Consider the following 22,161-nt stretch of genomic DNA (forward strand, 5'->3'; position numbering starts at 1 on the left):
TCTCTGCTACACAATAATGACCAGAATTCTTTGGCTTAGTTTACGTTTGTATTGAAAGTCTACACAAACTAGAATAAATCATCCTGATGTTCTTCCCTCCCACACACTCCTTCTCACACCTACCTTCAGCCGGACCCAGGTGATGATGTTGCCTATACATCTGCTGTCCCCCGTCTCGGAGCTCTGTTCCCATCCTCCCTGCTCTCTGGAATGTCTTCCTAGCCCGGGCATCCAGTTCCTACTTAAAAGTTATTGTCTGAATTAATTGGTACTTTGTGCTCTGACATCTTTGCCACCCCTTGTCTTTCCCTGTTAAACCAAAATAATAAAAACCTGTCCAGTTTTTACCACACACAAATGTGCGAATGGCTACCATTTGCTGAGCATTTGTTTTATGCCAGGCATCGTAGGAATATACACAATCTAATTAATGACACAAAACCCTAAAAAGTAAGTATATTCATTTTACATCTGAGACAAATGAGGCTCAGAGGGAATCAAATGATTCCCCAAGGTCACAAAATTAGTAAATGTTAGAGCTGAAACTGGATCCCAGGGCTAACCCAAAGCCCACACTCTATTTTTCTATCATTTTTATGTGTGATAAATAGTTCATGTCTGTAAAATCAATTTTTGAATGTGGAAATGTAATGTTTATTGACATTCTTTTTTTATTTGAGAGAGAGAGAGAGAGAGAGCATGAACAGGAGAGGGAGAATCTTAAGTAGACTCCATGCTCAGTGTGGAGCACTATGGGGGATTCGATCTCACAACCCTGGGATCGTGACCTGAGCTGAAATCAAGAGTTGGATATTCAACCAACTGAGTCACCCAGGAACTCCTGCTTATTGACATTCTCGATTTGTCTTTATGACTTGTAAAGATTAAAGACATTCTTTGAAGAAAAGTTGTTCAAATGACCAAGCTAAAACTAGGTGAGTTTTCTCCTCTGTGAACGTATCTATCTTTTGACCTCCTATTAGAAGTATTCCCATGATACCGGGGTGAGGCTGCTTCCAGACTCTCTTGGTGGACAGAGCTAGGGAAAGTATGTATGTACGTGTGTATGTATATGTAGGTATGTATGTATGAGTGTACATATGTATGTATGTACATAATGCCTATGTATGTACATATGAATGTATGTAAGAATACACGTGAATATATTCCATATTCACACTCATTTTATTATCCATTGATACATTTATGAAGTTCTTATCCATACCTCTAATTGATCTAATTTTTTCCCTCCCCATTTTGTAATTCCCTTTTTTGATCATGAGAAAGCTAATTCCCATTTTCCTCAATATATTTACTTCCTGCATGAACCCCTCTGTGTTCATCCATCTACTGTTACAAGTGCCCCAGCACACACCTGTCTTCCTCAGCCAGCCAGGGCTCTGGAACCGCGCGTGCCCCAGCCCCAGCGCCAGCTCCTACACAGGTACCTACTTTGCATGGTCTCACTAACCGTTTTTGCACTGAATTATTCAAAAGGAAAGAAGGAAAAAAGGCCAGTAAATGTCTCTACTTTGCTTTTTGAACATCTGGAATACAGTTGTAATAATACCCATTTTCATGTCCTTGTCTGCTGATTCTGGCATCGATGTCAGTCCTGCATCAGTTTTGATTGATTTAGCTCCTTATTATGGGTCATATTTTCCTTCTTCTTTGCATGATTGGTAATTTTTTTTTTTTTTTTATCGAATGTCAGACATGGTAAATTTTACCTTACTAGTTGCCAGATATTTTTGCATTACTGTAAATATTCTTGACTTTCATTCTGGGACGTAGTTTGTTGGACACAGTTCTATCCTTTTAGGTTTTGCTTTTATGATTTGTTAGGAGGGTCTGAAGCACTCAGTCTAGAGATAATTATTCCCTCCCACCCCCACCCCCACCCCCACTGAGGCCACACCCTTCTGATTACTCTACCCCAAGCCTATGACTCAGCAGGCTTCTGCTCTGGCTGGTGGAAACAGGCGCCAGTCCGGCTCCCGTGTGAGCACCTGGCACTGTTACTGTTCAATTCTTTCGGAGGGTTCTTCTCCAGACCTCAGATAGTTTCTTCCTACACACGTGCTGCTCAGCAGTCCGCTCAAGACCCAGGGAGGGCACTCAGCACATCTCTGGTCATCTCTCTGTTCATCTCTCTCCCCTTTGGTGACTCTCAGCACCTCCACCTGCCCAGAAGGAATCTCCTGGGCTCTCTCAGTTCCGCCTCCCTATGCCGTGCCTAGGAACTCTCTCAAAGCAGTGACCTGAAGCAATTGCAGTGTTCACCTCGTTTGTTGCCTCTTTCACAGGGATCACTGTCTGTTGTCTAGAGCCCAGGGTCCTGAAATCCATTGCTCCATATATTTTGTCTGTTTGGATTGCTGCTCTTGTTTCACACAGAAAGGTAAGTCTGGTCCCTATTACTCCATGGTGGGTAGGAATAGTGATAGTGGTACATACTTTAGGTGAAAAAAAAAATGTTTTTAATTCTTAAACTCTTAACCCACAATATATTTCTCGATTCAGATTCAACACCAACCACTGGTACGTGAAAGGTCTCCTAATGTGTCAAGGTTATGAGATTAAGAAATGAACCTAAGAGATAACAAAAGAATCTCGGGTCCTGGCTAAATAGTAGTGGTTAGGAATACTACTGACTCTATTTCTGAGAATTAGTTAAACTTACTTTTAAAAATGCTTAGTAATTCTTACTGAATGTCCATAACATACCTATAATTATGCTCAAGCATTTGGGGAGTACAAAGTCCTACCCTTGAAGAAGAACTTGCAGCTTCTCAGGGAGAAAAGACATTTATACATGTGAAATGAAATCACAGGGCAGTATCATTCATGTTGAGATGACTAAGACAATGAGTGATAAAATACCATGTGCCAGAATTTATCTTCTTCCTAATAATGGACATTTTTAGAGTGTTTTGGTCCCGCCTCCCCATTATTATTATTTTTTTAAATGTAGAACAACTATAAGACACTTCCACTTAGATTAACATTCTCATCTTATCTGATTCATTTGCCAAGAACAAAAAACATCCATGCTGTGGCAGATACAGTAGACTGAAACTCGCAATACTTATTTCAGCCTCCTTCTAGGGAGCTTCCTAGCATTGCAAAAAGAGAAAGGCTAGGGGCACCTGGGTGGCTCAGTCGGTTAAGCGTCCAACTTCAGCTCAAGTTCATGAGTTCAAGCCCTGCAACAGGCTCTGTGCTGACAGCTCAGAGCCTAGAACCTGCTTGGGATTCTGTGTCTCCCTGTCTCAAAATAAATAATAAACGTTAAAAAAAGGAAAGAGAGAGAGAAAGACTAAAATGGCATTCCCCAGACTCCCTTGCAGTTTGGGATCTGGAGTGATTTGGGTTCCACCAATCAGATTCCTTCATGCAAGAACTGACTCAAACTGAGGTAAGGAGGCAGAAGCATTCATTTTGCTGATATGGATCGCAGGGGGTGGATGTGCTTTGGAGTGGACTGTTCCAGGGTGCTGATGATCCACAGACTACAGCTAAGACAGATGTGCCTGGAAATAGTAACATGACAGCAGCTTCCTGAACTCCTGACTGAAGCTAAGATTATGATACTTTAAAGCAGTTGTTTTCAATTGGGGGCTGTTCTGTGTCCAGGTGCCATTTAACAACATCTGGAGACATTTCTTTTTCTTTTTTTTTTTTTAATGTTTATTTATTATTGAGAGACTGAGAGAGACAGAGCATGAGCATGGGAGGGCCAGAGAAAGGAGGAGACACAGAATACAAAGCAGGCTCCAGGCCCTGAGCTGTCAGCACAGAGCCCAATGTGGGACTTAAACTCACAAACCGTGAGATCATGACCTGAGCTGAAGTCAGACACTTAACCGACTGAGCCACCCAGGCGCCCCTGGAGACATTTCTTAACAGCTACTTTTTAAAGTTTATTTATTTATCTTGAGAGAGCAGGGAAGGGGCAGAGCGAGAGGAGAGAGAGAGAGAGAGAGAGAGAGAGAGAGAGAGAGAGAGAGAGAGAGAATCCCAAGCAGGCTCCATGCTTCCACACTTCAGCACAGAGCCCGACTTGGAGCTGGAGATCATGAACTGCTAGATCACCATCTGAGCTGAAATCAAGAGTCCCACACTTAACTGACTGAGCCACCCAGGCGCCCCTGGAGACATTTCTGATTGTCACGACAGAAAGCATCCATCAGCATCTAAGTGGGTAGAAGCCAGCGATGCTGTCTTACATTCTGCAATACATAGTACAGCCTCCTCAACAAAGATTTATCCTGCCCAAAATGCCAACAATGTCTGTCCTAGAGCCTGAGTTCTAGATGGTTGTGTCCTGATTCCCAAAGCTCTCGATCAAGGCAAAGTAGTCGTTCGCTCGGAGGATAACTTTGGTTTTGTGCTTCTACTTTCACACTGAATTTATTCCCAAGTCATAAGTTTTTGTTTCTGCAGTTTCTTCTGGGATCTTTTCCTTCTGTGAAACCTCATCTTCTGGTTTAGGAACAATCTGCTCCTTTCCAGTAAGGATCATCCCAAGGTGGCAGGAGGAGCTCATGGAGGGGTTAATCCAACCGGGAGCTCTGTAAATCCAGTGGTGCGTCTTGGGGGTTTTGCTCACCTGGATGAACTCAGTGACCAGAGAATCTACCATCGAAATCCTTAAGTTCCATGTTACTCTCTGCATTTTTACATATGTGCAACAAAAATTCAACATTCTTTTTGGGCCACTGACCCTGTGTTCAGCCCCCCACTATTTGGTTTTGGCACACCTACCAGCTCTGTCATCGTAACCATGTAATGGCATACATGTCTTCTGTAAAGTGACACCTTTTGGAGCTTTGGGGAATTTTCAGGTATGTATGTATATCTCTGATGGCCTGGGAAGTTTCACAGACGTTCTTGAAGTGAACACGAAGATCTGTATCTTAGATTTGCACAGTTTTGTGGGGGTTTCTGGGTTAAGTAAGCAGTGAAGCATTTTCAGACATCACCTCAGGCCGTTTTCGGGAAGAACAGAGGGTCACTTCTGTAGAGTCATTCTGAATTAATCCCAAAGGTCCAACCTAGAGCCTGCTTTTCTAACCTCTCAAACAATCTTGTAAACACCTAATTCCTTGAATTAGGTTCATTACCTGTTTAAGATACCCGGAGCAGCTTCTAATGTGCTATTGACCATGGCTTGCACACCATTGCGTGAACTGACCCCCATATAGTACCTCCATTGAAAAAATGCATAAAGTGTAATTTGTGCTAACCAACTATGAAATTGTTAAGCTCTTGCATATTTGTCTCTCTCCTTTTCTTTTACCAAAGATGTCTGTTGCTCTGTCTGTAGAATCATGTGTAATGTGCTTAGATTTTAAGATTTTAAGACACAACATGGGGCATCTGCATGGCTCAGTCAGTTAAGTGTCCGACTCTTGATTTCAGCTCAGGTCATGATCTCACAGTTCATGGGTTTGAGCCCTGTGTTGAGTGACATGCTATCAGCACAGAGCCTGCTTGAGATTCTCTCTCTCCTTCTCTCTCTATCCCTCCCATGCTTGTGTGCATGCCCTCCTACCTCAAAGTAAATAAACTTAAAAAAAAAGACACACAAAAAGTGAAGATGTACCAAAAGTAAGAAGAAAATGGAAGGGGTCTTTTGTGGTTTTTCAGGATGTAAATACCAGCAAATCGTTTTAAAATATAAGCAAACAGGGGTGCCTGGGTGGCTCCATCGGTTAGGCATCCAACATCAGCTCAGGTCATGATCTCATGGTTCACGAGTTTGAGCCCCCATCGACCTCGCAGCTGTCAGCACAGAGCCCACTTGGGATCTTCTGTCCTCCTCTCTCTCTGCTCCTCCCCCCGCTTGCACACACACACACACACACACACACACACACACACAGTCTCTCTCTCTCTCACACAAGAAATAAATAAATAAAATATAAGCAAACAAACAAGAATTCACTATGGGCTGGAGAGGGCATTAAAGGCCTAATGCGGGCAGCATGGCATGGGGTGACAGCAAGGACTCTGGTCTGGAGCAGGTGTTTGGGCTCAAATTCTGGCTCTGTGCCCTTGGGAAAGGTTAACTTCTTCTATAAGCTGTAAATGGTTAATAGTCCTTCCGTCACAGTGATGTTGTGCAGATTGAAGTAATAAATATATGGGTAGCAGTTAAATAATGTTTATGCATAGCAATGGTGTTTGTGTTAAATACAATAAAAGTGAAGGTAGAACTCCAGTTGGATAATATGAGTATTGTTAAATGAAGACATTTCTGAGGTAGGTGCAAGAGTGGCAATGCTAGACGACAGGAGGGAAGTGGGCTCGACTGCTGTGCAAGCTGGGTGCTGAGGACCAGTGACACGAAGTGGGGGCAATAAGGTAAGAGCCTGAGTGGAGAGTCCTGAAACTCTTCCCAAACTGGCTGGGCTTTCACCTGTGAAACTTTGGGGCACTACTGAAGGATATCTGACAGGTGATGTAGAGAAAGTGATGTTTTAGGAAGAGCATTCTGAGGGCGAGTTTTTTGTTGCCATCCTACAGCTTTATGCCAACCTGACACACCCATGAATCACTTGCCAACTGGCCCATAAAAGGACGCTTTGAACACCTACAGCCATCATGGCAACCATGTTGCCTTTCTCTACTCTGAAATTTCTGTCCTGCCCTACACAGCTTCAGGGGTCCCTCCGGGGGGGAAGGGTGCTTGGGGCATCATTAATAAACGCTGGTCTTTAAAAAATTATTCTATCAAGTTCTATTTTAGTTTAAAAAGTATTGGTGTCCCTGGACTGATTTATTTTCTTTTCTTCTTTTTTTTTAATTTTTAAAAATGTTTATTTATTTTTGAGACAGAGAGAGAGAGAGAGAGAGAGAGACAGAGCACAGCGAGGGAGGGGCAGGGAGAGAGGGAGACACAGAATCCGAAGCAGGGTCCAGGCTCTAAGCTGTCAGCACAGAGCCCAACATGGGGCTCAAACCCACCAACTGTGAGATCATGACCTGAGGCGAAGTTGGATGCTTAACCAACTGAGCCACCTAGGCGCCCCTATTTTCTTTTCTTCTTTAAATGCCTCAACTATATCTTTATAGGTCCTGGATGCCCCCTGATCACTGTTGGTCTTTTAGACATTCATTAAGGTTCCTAGAAAATACCTTTCACTGTTACCCATCTCCTATCATGCCCACTACAATAGCTACTCCAGACGATGAACTAAGTATGAACTATTGTATCTTTCATTCTGATGGGAAGAAAGTATCTTGAGCTTAATTAAAACCAGGATCCTTTAGGGGCGCCTTGGTGGCTCGGTTAAGCATCTGACTCTTGATTTTGGCTCAGGTCATGATCTCAGGGTCGTGAGATTAAGCCCCATGTCAGGCCCTGTGATCAGCATGGAGCCTGCTTAAGATAGTCTCTCCTTCTGCCCCCCCCCCCCCAACTTGTGTGTGCTCTCTCTCTTAAAAAAAAAAACAAAACAGGATCATTTAAAATTTCTTCTACTTATCTGAACTAGTCAGTGGCATTTAAAAATGAAGATGCTAGAAAGATCTAGAAAATAAACAATTGAGTTCTTTGTAACGGGATAAGAGAGAAGGAAAAGTCAAGGATAATTCCAGGATTTCTGGCCTGGGTGACTGGATTGATGGCACCATTGATTGAGACAAGGGATAAAGAGGAGTAGTCAGGGCCAGCTACATAATTTACAGGGTTCAGTCCAAAATGAAATTGCTGGGCCCCTAAATGTCAAAATGTCAAAATTTTAATTTATATTTGAAAACCCAGTGAATAAAATTATTGATTTAAAATACAAGCTTATAATACTCTGTACAAAAATTGAATAGTGTGTGTGGTGTGGTGTGTGTGCATGTGTGTGTGTGAACATTAATACCAGCAGCCAATAATGCCATAAGTAGGTCTGAGAGTCAAGGTGGTGGTTAACTTCTGAGCCAACTACCAGGCTATATGTCAATGGATTTACTATCCTGTACTGTGTTGGACCAAATAGACTTTATGATAGTAACACTAGTAGTGACCTTCAGTTTCTTTTTTCTTTTTATTAATTTTAAGGACTTTGCTTCTTGGGTATGTGATTGCTGTCATCTTTTTTTTTTTTTAAGTTTATTTATTGATTTGGAGAAGAGAGAGAGAGTGTGAGAGGGGAGGGGCAGAGAGAGAGGGAGAGAGAGAATCTCATGCAGGCTCCGGACTGTTATCGTGGGCCCAATGCAGAGCTCAATCCCACAAACAGCAAGTTCATGACCTGAGCTGAAACCAAGAGATGGACATGTAACCAACTGAGCCACCCAGGCGCCCAGTGATTGCTGTCATCTTGACAAACAGGAGGTGGGCAGATATTGACCTGATATCCTACTCAAATGTTATTTTGAGAACGTAAATTCATATAACTCTCTACTTAGTGTCTTAGTGTCAAAATGCAGGAAAACTCTTTTTCCTTTCTTTCACTCTCAACTTGTCATGGTGATCTTCATTTCCCACATGATGTCACACTCTCTTGGGTACAGGGACACACACAGGGTAGATGCAGGCCTTCCCAGACTCCTGGGGCCCCACTTCAAGACTGGGCACAAAGCTACCAGGTTAGGTCGTGTGCCAACCATGGATAAACACCCCTGGAACTCAAGCCAGGGGTGTTTTTTTCATGAGGCCACAGTCCCAACCAACAGCAGATGGGTGACTCCCAAGAATATTTTTACTTCTGTGCCAGTGTGCACTAGGTACCTGGATAGGATGGGCAAGAAGTTTGCCTGCCTAGTTCTCCCCTGAATGTGCCACTGCACTGCCAACCTGGAGCTGAGACGGCCATTGCTACACCTTGTCACAAGAGGTGCCAATGTGAACGTGAATGTGCCGATCCTCCCTGCACCCAGGCCAAGGATCCCACCAGTGGGGACATAAGGTGGCAGCAGTCACAGAGGATGAGGAAGAGAGGCCCTCGGTGCTGAGAGCAGGGCAGTTGTCTGAGAACCTACCCAAGGGATGTAGGGAGGGAGTGGGAGGCAGGATGCTGTGTGAGCCAACACACACGCTCCACTGTCTCATAGGACTCTATTCACAAAACATAAGTGAAAAGGTAAAGTTATTAAAATTTTTTTTTAAATGTTTATTTATTTTTGAGAGTGAGGGAGTATGAGTCGGGGAGGAGCAGAGAGAAAGGCGAACACAGGATCCAAAGCAGGCTTCAGGCTCTGTACTGACAGCAGAGATCCTGATGTGGGGCTCCAACTCGAACCGTTGTGATCATGACTTGAGCCAAAGTTGGACACTTAACCAACTGAGCCACCTAGGTGCCCCTTAAAATTTTCAAAACAACCAATGCAGAGCATTAAACTTCAAGCACAGTGTCCTTCTGAGCTTGAGGCCCTGTGGGACTGTGCTAGTTGCAGGTCTGTTGCTAGGGACTGAATGTTTTTGTCCCCCACCCCCACCCCCAAATTCATATATTGAAGCTCTAACCCTCAATGTAACTGTATTTGGAGACAGGGCTTTTAGGAGATACTTAAGATTAAGTGGGGTCATAAGTGTGGGGCCCGAATCCAGACCTCATAAGAAGAAGGACACACTCACACGCCGAGGAAAGGCCATGTGAGCCCACAGTGAGAAGGCAGCCATCTGCCAGCCGGGTAGAGAGCTCGCCAGAACCCAACACTTGGCACCCTGGTCTCAGACTTCCAGCCTCCAGAACTGTGACAAAATAAGTTTCTGTTGTTTAAGCCACCCAGTCTGTGGTGTTTTGTTATGGCAGTCTGGGCTGACTAAGACACCTGCCAAGCCAGACCTGAGAGCAGGTTGTTTGAGAAAGATCATGAATTCCGCTATGGACCTGTTGAGTTCTGAGGGACCAAAGTGATATTCGACTGGCAATTTCTCATTTATGGACGTGCAGATCCAGCAGCCAACAGCAGGGCTGGAAATACCAGTTTGGAAGTCATTAATCCATAAACAGCAATTAGATCCATGGGAGTGGCTGAGATCCCCCAAACACAGTGTTTAGGGTGAGAAAAGGGTGAGGTTAAAACCAAGGTGGGTGTGCCAACAGGTGGCCAGAGGTGGAAAGATCACAGAGAAGACAGTGACGGAGAAGAAAAGATCAGAAAGAAGGAAGGAAATCCAAGAGGAGAGTATGGTATTTTGGAAGCTAAAGAAAGCTTAGAAATTGGTCACCTTGTCAGATGCTATTAAGAATTCAAGAAAGAAGAAGATTGGAAAGTGGACAGTGGATCTAGCCACAAGGAGGTCTCTGGGAGCAGTTGGACTTGAGGATTGAAGTGAGAAGCCAAAGTGGGAGGAGCTAAGGATAATGGGCAAAGTATGGAAGACCTGAGTCAAATTGGCTATATCAGATCCACCCGAGGAGTTTAGAACATACAGATTCCTGGGCTCTTCATTAGATTATGATTTGGTAGATGAGGGCTGGGACAAAAGAACCTATATTTTTTAAGGTTTCTAGATAACCCTGATGCCATGCCAGGTTTGGGAATTACTGATGGGATGCAAAAACATGACTTGCATTCCCATACACCTGGGTTCCGATCCAGATTATGTCACATTTTAGTTGTTTGAGCCAGAATAGATACTTAAATCTCCTTAAGTCTTAGGTACCTCATTCATAAAAAATGAGAGTGAGAGTCCCACTCTGTGACAGCCAGTGCTATTTAGCAGTAAATGCAATGAATGTAAACTATTCTCTTAATGAATAGCTTGGCTCCGAGGGGAGGAGAAAGGGTCCATAGCTATAAGATTTAGAGAGGGATAGTGTTTTGTTTTGTCTTGACTTTTTGTGAGATGGTTTTTTTTGAGCATATCTGTAAGCTGAAAGGCAAGAGAGGAAGATGGGGTGTGAAAAGCCCAGATCTCTGAATTGATGAGAGGAACTGTCTCCAAATTCTAGGTGGAAGCGTCAGTTTCTGAAAGAATAAACTCCCTGGAAAGAAGTTGGTATGGGTGCAGGACATTCAGGGTTTCACTCTTTTTTTGCCTTTTTTTTTTTTCATTTTGAGAGAGACAGAGACAGCATGAGTGGGGAGGGCCAGAGAGAGAGGGAGAGAGAGAGAATCCCAAGCAGGCTCCACACTGTCAGAGCAGAGCCCTATGTGGGGCTCAAACCCACGAAGACATCATGACCTGAGCAGAAACTGAGAGTCGGACACTTAACTGACTGAGCTACCTGGGTGTCTCATGGGGTTTCACTCTTAACCATCCCAATTTCCTTACAGAGTAAGAGGCAATATCATATGCTGAGAGTGGTAGGGTTCTCGAGAAGAGGCACAGGTTTGGAAAGAGTATGTTGGAATTTTGAGGAATGGGAGAGCTAGATGAAAGATACAGAGAAGTTTCCCAAAACATATAAAGAAATTTTACAAAACAACCAAACAAAACAAATAATCCAATTAAAAAGTGGGAAGAGGACCAAAATAGACATGTTTCCAAAGAAGACATACAGACACACGTGAAAAGATGCTCAACATCACTAATCATTAGGGAAATGCAAATTAAAACCACAATGAAATATCACTTCAAACCTGTCAGAGTGGCTAAAATCAAAAACACAAAAAGTAACAAGTGCTGGCATGGATATGGAGAAAAAGGAGCTCTTGTGTAGTGTTGATGGGAATGCAAACTGGTGCAACCACTGAAGAAAACAGTATGGAGGTTCCTCAAAAAGCTAAAAATAGAATTACCATATAATCCAGTAATTTCACTACTATTTACCCAAAGAAAACACAAGCACTAATTCAAAAACATTAGTGCATCCCTGTGTTTATTGCAGTATTATTTGCAACAGCAGCCCAAGTATCCATTGATAGATGAAAGAATAAAAGATGTGATATAAATATATATATGTATATGTCTATCTATAGATACAGATATAGATATTGATATATATAATATACATTTTATATATACTGGTGTGTATAATATATACCTGTATATATTATATATACTGGAATATTATTCAACCATAAAAAAGAATGAAATCTTTCTTTTTGCAACAACATGGATGGAACTATAGAGTATAATGCTAAGTGAAATAAGCCAGAGAAGGGCAAATACCGTATGGTTTCACTCATACATGAAATTTAAGAAAAAACAAATGAGGAGTGCCTGGGTGGCTCAGTTGGTTAAGTATCTGACCTGGGCTCAGGTCATGATCTCACAGTTTGTGAGTTCAATCTCCGCATTGGGCTCTGTGCTAACAGCTTGGAGCCTGGAGCCTGTTTCAGATTCTGTGTCTCCCTCTCTCTCTCTGCCCCTCACCTGCCCATGCTCTGTCTGTCTCTCAAAAATGAATAAACATTAAAAAAAATTGTTTTAAAAGAACAAATGAAAGAATAAAGAAAAAAAAAAAGGAGGCAAAAAAACCAGACCCTTAAATGCAGAGAAGTGATTATTGCCAGAATGGAGGTAGGTGGGGGATGGATGAAATAGATAAAGTGGATTAAAAGTACATTTATTTTGATGAGCACTGAGAAATGTATAGAATTGTTGAATCATTATATTATACACCTGAAACTAATTTAACACTGTAAACTCATTATATCTCATTAATAAAAATCTTAAAAATAAAAAGGTACATGGAAGGATCAAAAAATGCCCAGTCTTAGGTTGGAGACCACTGATTTCTTCTTTGCCTTCTCTGTAATATATGTGGCTTGTTTTAGCCTCTATTGTTATTTAGAAATAGTAGATTATACTAGTGGCATTTGCAGAATAGTTAATCCATGCTGGCATTGTATTCGGAATTTTACATTATTATCTCACTTAATCTTCACAACAACTCTGTGATGTAGGTACTTCCCATCCATTAACCCCACTTTGTAGATGATGAACTGAGACTTACAGAGGTTTAACTAAGTGCCAAGGTCACTCAGTTAATTAATTGAAGAATAGGTTCTCAGCCTTAGGTTTGTCAGATTTTAGAACCTCTGTTCTTAACGGTGGTATACCATGCAATAATTAGCATTTGGTGCTGGTAGCATATACAACAGAATGGTGAGCTGGGGAGGAAGGAACTGGGCAGATATATCCAGGCTGGAAATCATTAATTATTATCTGTATTATAAAATCTATTTATATATATTATTGCTGATATCTTTGGATATCCTTTATCTGTAAAAAAAAAATCAAGTTAAGAAGTCTGTTTTTTACTCTTTACTGGTTTTAAAGATATTAATTAAAATTCTTTTCTTACAGACGTGGGGCTTGGACTCATGAACCATGAGGTCATGACCTGAGCCAAAATCAAGAATCGGATGCTTAACCAACTGAGCCACCCAGGGGCCCTGACTACCTACTTTTTAAAAAGCTATAGATAGGGGTACCTGGCTGGTTCAGTTGATGGAGCATGCCACTCTTGATCTCTGGGTTGTAAGTTTGAGACCCAGGCTGGGTGCAGAGATTACTTAAAAATAGAATCTTAAAAATAAATAAATAAAAATCTAAAGATAATTGATATCTTTAAACTTCAAATAATGTTTTAACTCCAACAACTCTTCCAAGCTTCAAGCTTACAGTGTTACTGTGAGCCAACCAGTTTATTCTATCTTGCTGGGATTTTTTTAACCTCACACATTATATATCATTATATGTCACTATTTTCTAGAAACCAATGTTTGTTTGGAATTACCTGCATCTCAGATCTTCTTTATACTATTGCTTTCAGTTTTGTGAGGCATGTCCTTTGGAAATTCCTTTAGTGCAAAATAAATTTCTTTTTATTCTTCTTGGAACTTATTGGAATTCCTGAATATGTGGATTAATGTCTCTCATCAGTTATGAAAAATTCTCAGCCACTATTACTTTGAATGTTGGCTGTCCCTCTTTCCATAATCTACTTCTAGAACTCTGTTAGGACAGATGGCAATTTCTCATTTTACCAACACCTACCTCAGTGAGCCTTTAAGAGTCTCTATCATTTTTATTTCTGGGCTGTGTTCTTTGAAATTCCTCCAGATTTATCCTCTAGTTCCATATTTAAATTCTGTCCATTATGCTGCTTAACATTCCAGATTTCCCCCCAAATATGTTACTATGATAATTTTCAAAGTGCAGGTACATTGAAAGGATTTTACACTAAACTCCCATATGCTCACCACCTATATTCTACAGTTAACATTTTACTGTACTTGCTTTATCACATATGTATCATCTATCCCCCTATGCATCCATCAGTCCAACTTTCTTATGCGCATATCAAAGTAAGTTGTTACCCTAAATCCTTCCATTTAGTTTTTATTTTTGATTCTTTTATTTTCCATTTCTCAAAGATCCATTTGTTCCTTTTTCATATCTATCTGGTCATTTCTGGTGTTTCGTAATATCACTCACCTTTCCACTTCCTTCTTTTGTTTCTCAAACATATTAGACTTATTTACTTTATAGTCCATAAGGCTGTATATTAACAATTAAGGGGCACCTGGATGGCTCAGTTGGTTAAGCATCTGACTTCGGCTCGGGTCATGGTCTCACGGTGAGTTCAAGCCCCACATCAGGCTTTGTGCTGATAGTGCAGAGCCTGTTTGGGATTCTGTCTCTCCCTCTCTCTGCCCCTCCTTTGCTCATGCACTCTCTTCTCTCTCTCTCTCAAAATAAATAAATCAACTTAACAAAAAACAATTGAGAATATAGAATGCCTAGTTAAATTTGAATTTCAGGTAAACAACACATTTTTTGTGTATGTATGTCCCAAATATTGCATGGGACATATTTATGCTTAAAATGTATTCATTACTTACCTGAAGTTTGAATTTAATTGGGTGCACTGTATCTTATCTGGCCATCATCTGTTAATTCCCATATCTGAAGTCTTTATAGGACTGGTTCATTTGTTTTGTTGAATCTTCCCATGGTGGCTTGTTTCCTTGAGTGTTTTGTGTTTTGGGGTTGTTGGCTCATCTTCAAGTTTCTCTGTCAGATTTCTTCTAGGCTTCAGCTGAGGGTACACTCCTTCAGGGTATATTGCATTTGCTCTTGCCAGGTGTCTGGGGCACCGCAGATCTGGTCTACTTTAAACTAAAATTTTCAGCTGATGCTTTTCTGGATCATGCAATGAGTGAAAATTTGGGCCAGGAAACCTCAAAAAAAGCTAGTACTACAAAACGTCAACAAGAGGCTTTTTCTTTCTTTTTAAGAAAACTTATTTACAAAGAAAATGTGGAAACAATTTTTGTTGCCATCTGCCTTTTCTAAATGTGTATTCTCCCAGCTCCAAGTCTTGTCATTGCTGAGTCAGGGCTTTATTTTCTCAGGTGTGGGGAACTTACCATCCTGCACAGACCCAATGCCTAGTAGCAGGTGCCCCAGGGCAGTAGTTCTGAGTTATTATGCAGCATCATCAGTGTTTAGTTCCTTCCTTTCTTTCATGGACTTCTGTGCTGGTTTGTTGCCGGCATCAAAGAAATTCCACCTGAATTCTTCAGATGCACCCATTAATTTAAATGAGTAATTTTAATATTTTGGTTGGCTTTTTAGATGTTTTGTAGACCCTCCAGTTAGCCTTATTCCTGAAAACCTGTGCTCTTTCGTCATCAAACCATTGTTGGATTTTATAAAGAGTTGCTTCAGGTGTTGTTAAATATAGAGATCTAAACCAGAGAGACCCTATCTGATTATAAACAGGTGTACAGCAAAATAAGCAGAATTCCATCTTAGGAAGCTGATCTTTTTCTAGGTACGTCACATGATATAAAAATAAATCTATTAACATAGTCACATTAAAAGAAAAAAACAAAAGCAGTGCAACTGGAATGACCAGCTTTCACCAGTTCAGTGCACAAATAATGTCACATTCCTTTATTATTCAAAATCCACCTTATTGGAGGGAGAGCTAGAGCCTCTGATTGTGATCAGTGATTCTCATTTCCATTATTGTAGGGCTCTCTCTCTGTGCCTAGGGTCCCCCAGGGACAGACTCTTTATTTCATATTCACACACTCTGCCTAAATTTCTTAAACTCATCCACAGGCCTCAATGGCTGGGTCAGAAGGAGTGTCCAGCCTCCCTCATGTGATAGTGTTCCTAGTTACACTGCCTCCCTGATAATCTAGCCTGGGTTTTGTTTCAGATTCCCCTTCCCTCATAATAAATGAAGGATGCTTGGTATCTTTTTCCTGATGGAGGATGTCAGTTAGGCCTGACTCATTACAGCTGAAATGTTCTGACAGTGTAGCTCGAGAAGGGAGGAATGAAGGTCTCAATTCTATAACACCTTGGAGGAATCTTGGTCTTTATGCAGAATTTCCTTTCCCCTTGGCATCATAGCAAGGAATATTGGGAAGAGTAGTCTTTGTTACTTTATTAACAAATGCTCATGCTGCATCCTTATCCTGGGGCATTAAGTGCTTAATTAAGAAGATGCACATAAATGATATGGAGGTGACTTATGATCTCTAATATTAGACAGCAAAGCAGACTGAACCTTTTAATTGCCACCTTATGCCTTAAAAAAATGTACGACTGGGGGCACCTGGCTGACTCAGTCATAAAGCATGTGACTCTTGGTCTCAGGGTTGTGAGTCTGAGCCCCATGTTCGGTGTAGAGATTACTTAAAAATAAAATATTTTTTTTAATGTAAAAGTGTTTACTCCATGAGAAAACCTCTACCGAAAGGTGTATAGTTTCCCCATAGATGGATTATTCACTGCAAGGAGAAATATAGTAACTCTACAGTAGTAAAACTAGACAATAACTAGACTTAACTTTGCAAACTAAACATCTATATTTTAAAAAAAGAAAGATCTCAAATCAATACCTTGACCTTTCAACTTAAGAAATTAGATAAAGGAGCGAAAACCCAAGGCAAACTGGAGGAGGAAAATAACAAAGACCTGAGTGGAAATAAATGAAATCAAGAATGGAAAAAAAACAACAACAACAAAAAGAATGGAAAAACAATAGAGGAAATCAACCAGACCAAAATTTGTCTCTTAAAACAGATCTACAAAAGTGATAAACTTTTAGCTAGAATGAAGAATGAAAAAGAGAGAAAACTCAAATCTCTAAAATCAGAAATGAAAAAGAGGATATCGCTCCACCTTTACAGGGGGAAAAAAAGGATTAAAAAGGAATACTATGAACAACACTGTATATCTAAATTAGGCAACTAGACAAAAGGGACAAACTCCTAGAAAGACAAAAGCACCAAAACTGACTCAAGAAAAAACAAAACAAAAAAAACAAAAAATCTGAGTAGACCTACAGAAAGTTAAAAATTAAATTAGTAATTTAAAAACTTCCCACAGGGGTGCCTGGGTGACTCAGTCTGTTGAGCGTCTGACTCTTGATTTCAGCTTAGGTCATGATCCCGGGGTCATGAGATCAGAGCCCTGTATCAAGCCTCCCATCAGGCTCAGCACTGAGCATGGAGACTGTTCAAGACTCTCTTTTTCTCTGCCCATCTCCCCCAGTTGCCTTTGCTCTTTCTAAAATAAAATAAAAACAGGGGCACCTGGGTGGCTCAGACGGTTAAGTGTCTGACTTCAGCTCAGGTCATGATCTTACAGTTCATGAATTCAAGCCCCATGTGGGGCTCTGCTCTGACAGCTCAGAGCCTGGAGCCTGCTTTGGATTCTGCCCCTCACTGCATCGGTGAATTCTACCAAACATTTAAAGAAGAATTATATCAATCCTTTACAAACTCATGTCTTTCCCCTGTAAGACCAGGAATAAGGCAAGGATATCTGCTCTCACCACCTTTATTTAACATTGTACTGGAGGTTCTAGCCAGGGCATAGACAAGAAAGGCGAAAAAGTAAAAAAGTGACATGATTTTGTATATAGAAAATCCTAAGGAATCAAGCTATTAGAGCTAATAAGTGTGTTCAACAGGTTTGCAAGATATAAGATCAAAATATAAAAGCCAGTTGTATTTTTATACATTAGCAATGAACATTGCAAACATGAAAATGGGAAAGCAATTACACTTACAATGGCATCAAAAATAATAAAATACTAGGTATAAATTTAATGAGAGGTGCAAGATGTATGCTGCAAACCATAAAATACTATTGAAAGAAATTTAATAAAATCTCAATAAATGAAAAGACCTCTCATGTTCACAGATGGAAAGACTTAATACTGTTAAGGTGGCAATACTCCCCAAATTGCCCTGCAGATTCAACCCAATCCCTACCAAAATTCCAGCTGGCTTCTTTGCAGAAATTGGTAAACTGATCGTAAAATTCCCATGGAAATCAAGAGACCCAGAAGGGCCAAAATAATTAAAACAAACAAACAAACAAACAAAGTTGGAGGACTCATAATTTCTAACTTCAAAAGTTATTATAAAATTCAGTAATCAATATGTTATAGTGCTAGTAGATACAGAGATATATAGACTAGAAGTGAGGGTCCAGAGATAAACCCTTAGCATTTATGGCCAATTGAGGCTGGATAAAGATAACAAAATAACTTAAGGAAGAAAGAGTAGTCTTCAACAAATGCTGGGAAAATTGAATATCCACATGCAAAACAATGAACCTGGACCCTTATTTCACACTATACAAAAGAAATAGCTCAAAATGGATCAAAGACCTAAATGTAAAAGCCAAAACTATAAAACTCTTAGGTTGAAACATAGGAGTACATCTTCATGACCTTGGGCTTAGCAATGGTTTCTTTAGAGACAAATCAAAGGCACAAGCAATAAAAGAAAAAATGATAATTTGGATTACATGAGAATAAAAACTTTTGTGCTGCAAACAATACCATAAAGAAAGTGAAAAGGCAACTTGAAAGTTGCTAAAAGAGATCTTCAGTATTCTCACCACACACACACACAGACACACACACACACACACACACACACACAGGATGTAATGGCTAGGTTAATGTGGTAATCATGCCACACTATATATCAGTATCAAACTATATTATATACCTTAAACTTATACAATGTTATATGTCACTTATAACTTAATAAAGCTGTGGCAGGGGGAAGGGGAAGAAAGTGAAAAGACAATCCACAAAATGGCAGAAAATATTTGCAAATTATATTATCTGATAATGGGCTTGTATTTAGAATACAAAAAAAAACAACAACAACAAAACACCAAAAAACAAAAAACAAAACCTCTTATATCTCAATCATGGAAAGGCAACCTAATTTTAAAATGGGCAAAGGATTTGAATAGACATTTCTCCAAGGAAGATATACAAATGACTCTTAAGTACAGGAAAAGATGCTCAACATCATTACTCATTAGGGAAATCAAAACCACAATAAGATTCTGCTTTATACCCACTAGGATGAATATAATTTTAAAAATGGACAATAACAAGTTTTGATGAGGAGGTGGAGACATTGTAAGCCTCACAGGCTGCTGGTGAGGATGTAAAATGGTGTAGTCACTTTGAAAAACAGTTTGGCAGTTACTAAAAAACTTAAATGTAGAGTTACCATATGACCTAGTAATTTCACTCTTAGGTATACATACCCAGGAGAAATGAAAATATATGTCCACATAAAAACTTGTACACACATGTTCTTAGAAGCATTATTCATAATAGCCCCCAAATAGAAACAATCCAAATGTCCATCAACTTATGAATGGATAAATAAAATGTGATATATCTATGCAATGAGATATTACTCAGCCATAAAAAGAAATAAAGTACTGATATATTCTACAGCATGAATGAACCTTGAAAACATCATGCTAAGTGAAAGAAGCGAGTCACAAAAGACCACATATTGTATGATTCCATTTATATGAATGTCAAGAATAAGCAAATGTATAGACACAGAAAATAGATTAGTAGCTATTTAGGGCTAATAGTAAAATAGAGGCAGGTTGGAGGGGGGGGGGGTTAGGGAGGCGGGGAATCACAGCTAATGGTATGGTTTTTTTAGGGGGAATGAAAATGTTCTAAAATTAGATTGTGGTGGTAGTTGCATAACTCTTTTTTTTTTTTTTAATTTTTTTTTAACGTTTATTTATTTTTGAGACAGAGAGAGACAGAGCATGAACGGGGGAGGGTCAGAGAGAGAGGGAGACACAGAATCGGAAGCAGGCTCCAGGCTCTGAGCCATCAGCCCAGAGCCCGACGCGGGGCTCGAACTCACGGACCATGAGATCGTGACCTGAGCTGAAGTCGGAGGCTTAACCGACTGAGCCACCCAGGCGCCCCCATAACTCTATGGATATAGTAAAAACCAATGAATTATACACTTTAAGTGGGTGAATTTTATAGTATGTGAACCATGTCTCCACAAAGTTGTTTTTCAAATTAACTTCATCAGTGAGGGACAAGTGGAATTAATATACCTCAGAGATGATACCCTGAATGGTATATTTCACTTTTGTGGTATTCTGGCTAGGGATGAGTAATGGAAATCTAATCCTAAGAAAACAGAACATAAAGTGCAGACCATTTCATACATTAATTTGTGTGTATTCTTCATATATATATATATATATACATATAATTTTTTTAAGGTTTATTCATTTTTCAGAGACAGAGAGTGTGAGCAGGGGAGGGGCAGAGAGACAGGGAGACACAATCTGAAGCAGGCTCCAGGCTCTGAGCTGTCAGCACAGAGCCCCACGTGGGCCCGAACTCACGGATGGCGAGATCAAGACCTGAGCTAAACTGGAACGCCTAACCAACTGAGCCACCCAGGCACCCCTTCCTATATATATTTTTTAAATAGGCTCCACACCCAACGTGGGGCTTGAACTCACGGATACTCTACTGACTGAGCCAGCCAGGTACCCCCAATTTGTCTGTATTCTTAAAAAATATCAGTGTCATGAAGGACAAAATGAAGGCTGAGGAATTTACCACATTAGAGACTAATGAGACATTCAATATGTGATCATGAACTGGATCCTGGCCTACAGGGGGAAAAAAATGCCTTAAAGAACATATTCAGGACAATTAACAAAATTATAACTGGATTGTAGGTTAAAATATCAAATCAAGGTTAATTTCCTGAACTCCATAAGTACACTATGGTTAGGCAAGAAAACATCTTTGCTATAAGGGGAAAAACCTAACAGTAAGAGGCATGGTACATACAATCTACTCTCCCACAGAGAGATTAGAAATCAACATAAAGGAATACAGTAAAGCCTTGGTTTGCGAGCATAACTCATTCTGGAAACATACTTGTGATCCAAAGCACTTGTATATCAAAGTGAATTTCCCCATAAGAAATAATGGAAACTCAGATGATTCGTTCCACAACCCAAAAATATTCATATAAAAAGATTACAATACTGTAATATACAAAATGATAAAGAAAATACAAAATATAAAGAAAAATAAATAAACCTGAACTTACCTTTGAAAGCCTTTATGGCTGGTGTGAGGGAGACAAGAGAGAGGGTTATTGTGTAGGATGACTTTCACTATCACTAACAGAATCACTGGTATCTATTGGCTCAATGGAATCTTTTTCTTTTCGTACATCTTTAACAAGGAACCTGTCCAATGACACTTGCTTTTGCCTCCTTTTGAGAATTTCATGGAAATGTGACGATGCATTGTCGTTAAACACATTCATCACTCGCGCTGCCACAGCCTTTATTCAGGTGGTGCTTTTCTACCAAATTTTGCACTATTTCCCACATTTTACACATCTTCCTAATCTTATTTGAAGTGAGGGATTCCTCCGCCTTTTTCTCCTCCTCATCTGCAGAAGAAATGCAGACGTAGACTTATAAAATCTTGCAATTTCAGCCATTCACATGCCTTGTTCGTACTTCTCTATGATTTCCTTCTTAACTTCCACCAAAATCATCTTCTTATTGCCTTTCTTTTCAACCTTTTTCTGCTTGGGGGCCATTGTATACAGTCACAAGGGTGTTGACTACAGTACAGTATTAATAAACTCTTGTTATATACTGTATTTAATGTAACTGGCAATAAGGCAGCAGAGGAAAGGGCAGCCTGACCTAGAATGGAGCAAAGCTTTCCTAAGCTTACTCTTGGATGGAAAAGCAAAGGACTGTCCATAGGTGCTTTGAAGTGACAAAAAATACACTAGTGCCAGTTGTGGGCACCTTCCAACGTTCTTAAAAATCACTGATTTCTGCCAAACACCATGGCCTGAGACCAAGCATCCAGGCAGAGGAGACGATCACCCACAATCCTGGAGAGAGAGAGAGAGAGAGCGCAACATTGGCTCAGTTTGTGATCATGTGACGTTTGG

At 40.3% G+C, this 22,161-nt stretch overlaps 1 protein-coding gene across 1 annotated transcript in view; it reads right to left on the reverse strand.

The window, feature by feature from the left end:
• Positions 1-22,161, reverse strand: part of AP3M2 (adaptor related protein complex 3 subunit mu 2) — a 109,013-nt gene that overhangs the window by 57,621 nt on the left and 29,231 nt on the right. The window lies entirely within an intron of this gene.

Source organism: Panthera pardus, unplaced genomic scaffold (assembly GCF_024362965.1).
Source record: "Panthera pardus isolate Hobbes unplaced genomic scaffold, ASM2436296v1 HiC_scaffold_13, whole genome shotgun sequence".
Classification (NCBI taxonomy): Eukaryota; Metazoa; Chordata; class Mammalia; order Carnivora; family Felidae; genus Panthera; species Panthera pardus.